Source organism: Eucalyptus grandis, chromosome 9 (genome assembly GCF_016545825.1).
Source record: "Eucalyptus grandis isolate ANBG69807.140 chromosome 9, ASM1654582v1, whole genome shotgun sequence".
Classification (NCBI taxonomy): Eukaryota; Viridiplantae; Streptophyta; class Magnoliopsida; order Myrtales; family Myrtaceae; genus Eucalyptus; species Eucalyptus grandis.
In genome coordinates, this window is record NC_052620.1 from 14,848,300 (window position 1) to 14,853,073 (window position 4,774).

The following is a 4,774-nucleotide window of genomic DNA, read 5'->3' on the forward strand; positions in this document are numbered from 1 at the left end:
CAAATATATCTCGCGTCGAGCAACTCTTTGAGTTGTTTCCGCAATTCCTTTAACTCAAACGGGCAATGCAATAGGGTGCCATAGCCAAAGGTCAAGCAAGTGGGGCCATGCGATAGGGTGCCATAGCCGGAGATTGAGCATTGGACACGAGCTCAATCCGATGATCTACTTCTCTTCAAGGGGGCAACTTATTGGGCAGCTTGGGCGACATCACATCTTGGAAGGCGTCAAGGACTTAGGTCACCTCCTTCAATATATCACTTTCTTTCATGCCCTCCTCCTTCAACGCTACCAAGAAGGTCACCTCACCCTTCTTCACTCATTTTGATAGCTACATCGCCGATAGCATCTTCTTATCACGGTAAATCGAGACCATGCACTGGCATCGCTTGTCCAAGACGCATATACAATCCGCAAAGAGCATAATGCCTACATTGATCCCGTCGAGAAATCCAAGACCTAGCATGAAATCATAGTTGTTAAGAGGGGATTACCTTGATATATTCCTTACCGGTCCATGGATCAAGATGGAGCTCAACGTCCCTAGCCACCTTTGCTAATTTGGACTACCTTGGAATTCACCGTTTGAGTCAACCGATTTTCCCTTTCAGCTTCTTCGCCTTTGTTGGGATATGAAAATGTTGGACACACGATATCCACGAGCACCCCCATCGTGGTACCGCCAATCTTTACATACACGAATATCATTCCTTTGGGTTCCTTTACTTTCTTGGTCTTGATCGATTGAAGGATATATAGTGAACCCAATTGTGCCTCCTCCTACGGTTCAACCTCCTTTCATAGGGCTACCAATTTTCTCCTCTTTAGACAATCTTGGGCCATGTGTGGCCTATCACAGAAGAAGCACTTGTAAGTGTGTGTCTTCTGATATCCTCCATTGCTCAATTTTGGTTGAGTCCTAGGAGGGGCCAATGGTGGTTTGCCCCTATTTTCAAATTGTTGTACCGGCTCTGATCTCCCCCACCATTGGCCTTTTTCTCTCGGACGAGAGTCTGGTTTAGCCACGGATGGCGGCTTGTACTCCACAAGAGACTCGACCACCAAGGTAGTCGTTGTAAGATCCGCCGTGCGAAACCGCTTGGGCTCTTGCTTGCCCGTGATTTGAGTCTACTCATGAGCTAGTGATACACCTCCGTCTCGATCATGGATAGGATTTGGAGCAACGGCCCCAAGAACTATTTCACATACTTGCAAACTCCGCATTTCTACTCTAAGCACTTAATTTCTCCGTGAGCTTTTTCTTCCGCATAAGCGGGCGGTAGGTCCACTGAAATTCCTCCACGAACTTGGTCCATGTCGTGATAGGGTCGTCACTCCTATCATCTGACCTACGACACCATCACAGCACTGCGTCATCAACTAAATACATTGCTGCGATGTTTACCTAAATCGCATCGTCGTTCACTGGAAGTATCATTCCATGTATCACAGGAAGTTGTCCACGTCTTTTGCCACCCGCGAGCTCTTGAACTCTTTTTGGCTTGGGTGCGTTAGCACGTGGTTACGTGGTGATCACCTCATTCACACGCGCCATTTCAACCTCTACGAGCTTCCCTTGAACTTGGCAATTTCCATGCGCATGGCTACCACCGCGGCTTCCCAAGTCTCGTCCCGTTGCCTCAATTCGTGGGTTAGGGACCCCAGCAACTCGCTGCGGAGCTCTCCCATGCCAGTCTTGAGCTCTTGCATCCAAGCCTAGAGCTCTTCCTTTCTGACTTCTACTCTTTTGACTGTCTAGCTCAAGTCCTCTACCTTCCCTTGGACGTCTAAGACAAGTCTCCTTCATGACCGCCATTTGGCGTTCCAAGTCGCCCATTTGATCTCTCGAACTCAAGGCACCCCAAGTTTTCTTCGACTTGGTGTGAGCCTCCTCGTTGGCCCTTTCGTGGTCCTCGCGATCCTCAACTTGAGCGATCGCAACATCAGAACACTGGTCAGCCATTGCGCTTGGAACGAATGCTCTAATACCACTTGTCACAAGTCGGTTTATTGCGAACGATCACATACCCGTGCGGCCTTAGGATCAAGATCTCAAGTTAGCCTTACACACACTCAACTCATAAGAATAGAGTATGGGAGTGAAGCTCGAATATATTACTCGTGAACAAGAGTGTCCATCGAAGGGGGAGGGTCCCTTATTTATACAGAGCGGGCTTGATCCTAGCCGTTGATCCCCTCTCGATCCAACGGTTGTATTCAAATAGATACAATCATTATAAGGCTACATATAGCTCAAGAGGCCTTAAGGCATGGGTAAGCCCAAAGGACATCGCCATGGTTAAGGTCAATCCATTGGGAACCCAAAGGGTCGCCACGACACATGCCTAACTCAAGGAATTGAACAACCACGAGCTTCTCCCGCGTACACATGGGCCAACTCGCATTATTCATGGGTCAACTCGTGCACCGATCAGTGGGTCATTCCTTGGATCGTTTATGGGCAACTCATGGGCTGGCCCTTGTATGGGACACGACCTTGTCATTTGGATGTCTTGGATCATGCTTGTCCTTAGGTCATGTCACTTGGCTGCGAGATTGGGTCCTCAACACCCAGGCTTGGGTCCATTGTGGCCGGACTTGAGACTTTGGCCCCTTGGTGTTCATCTAGGCTACAACCGAGACCTCAACTCCTTGTGCTTAGGTCCATCAAGGTCGAGTTAGGGATGCCAACGCCCCTGCTTGGGACACTAGGCTCGATATTATCGAGGCCGAGGCGTAGTCCAAGCTCGAGCCTCGTCAAGATACGGTAGAATCTGGGCTGGTCCGAATCTATGGCCTATTACCGGCTGTCGCCAAGGCTTGGTGACCGAACGAAAGAAAGAAAAACAAAAAAATAAATAAATAAAATATTACAAAATCTGAATTATTTTAAATTACAAGAATTGTCCGTCAACGCACCCATGTTGCGTAGGACAACCAACGTCCATGTAGCAATTTCCAATCGAATGACATTTTCCTTATCAAACAATGGAAAATATATTTAAGTTTATTTACAGGTTTCAGTTGACATCATAAAATATTGTTATTTTCTTGAAAAATGACTTTCGAAAACCCTTTCTTAGAAATGTCATATCTTTTGCAAAACAAACGGAACTTTAGATGACAGTTAACCAGCAACCCTCAAAGAGACTTTGTTATACTATATTTTTGTATGGATTTTGTTTCTGAACCTTGACCATCACCACTTCCAAGCCCACCCATTTTCGGAGGGTGAACAGTAGAAAGTAGTTACTAATACACCTATCCCTCCAGGCATTATTATAAAAAGTCTGACCTTCGTTATATAATTTTTGCGCAAACCACACACAACCACCTTGAATACTCCCTTTGAGGCTTGCGTGATCGAACGAGCTAAGACAATACTTATGGCATCAATACTCAATCTAATTTGATCAGGGAGAGATCAATTGAATCTTGCTAATGATTAACATAAGGGTCACTCTCTAGTATCATCGGATATAACCACGTTCTATTTATATAAAATGAAAAGAATCATTTACAGTTAACTTAGATATAATAACCAGGATTCGCCCCGGTGACCACCCTTCCAACATGGAAGGGGAGGTGAGGTTCAAATCTGCATACCGAGGAGGATGGGGGTGGGGACGTGTAAGTTTCGGGAGTGGGTTTGGCTCGCTTTTTCTGAGAAGCGAGGGCAAAAGTCGAGAATGAGTATAGAGTATGAATAGAGTAGGGTGACCAAAAAAAAAAACTTAGATATATTAATGAAACAATCAATTAATATAAGTAATTAATGAATGATTATTTATGTAGAATAAAAATTTATAATGAAATATATAAATGAACAGCAGCTATTGTATGATACAAGTTTATAATAATAAGGTCTTATTAATGAGTGTCACTGGCCCACTTCATTAACACCCTTAATAAAGAATATTCCATTTTCAAGTGTCGATTGTACTTCTAGCTAAAACACGCAAACTTTATATTAACTGACCAAATTACCCTTCAATCACAAGATTTGTCTAAATTTTATAATTAACGTCACTCCTCTCTAAAATCTCATCATCTTTCTCCTTCATATATCATACTTGTTCTAAGTTTTAAAAAACAAATTAGTTAACTTATCTCAATGTCCTTTTAAATTAGTGAAAGTACAATATATCTTTACTCTTAAGTAACTATGTTTCAAATGCTATTGAAGATATAATGTTGTTAATTTGAGCTGCTAGAAGATCGTTCATTTGTTGTTTCGTCCAAATTTCAAGCGATTTTGATGGAAGTCCAAATGTAATTACAAATTCTTCCCATTCAAATTTTTTTTTTTTTTTTGAGGATATGGTTCATGGGCACTATTGTTAACTTTCTTCATGGTTGAACAATAAAAAAAATTAATCTTGATTACTCTCTTTCCCTTTTCTTTTTTTCTTTCTTGATCCTTTTCTTGTCTCTGTATTCAAAGATCGGAAGAAACAAACGAAGTAAAAATATTGAATTTAACATTTAGCAGAATAAACATGGGCATCTTGTCTTTGCTATTGTGGGCGGAAAAGTAAATTGTTTTTTCAAGCTAGATTCAAAAAGAATATAAAGAAAAATTCTTGAATGGAAGGATATAGGAAAGTAGCAACTTATTGATCATTAATTTGCCCCAAAACAGTGTTAGTAAATATTATAAGTGCTTAGTAAAGTTGAAGACTGATTTGGTCATCAACATAAAATAGTGTTTTAGCCGAAAAAAGAACATGAAAATCGCAACATTGTATAGGCAAGACCAATTCAAGTATGATGT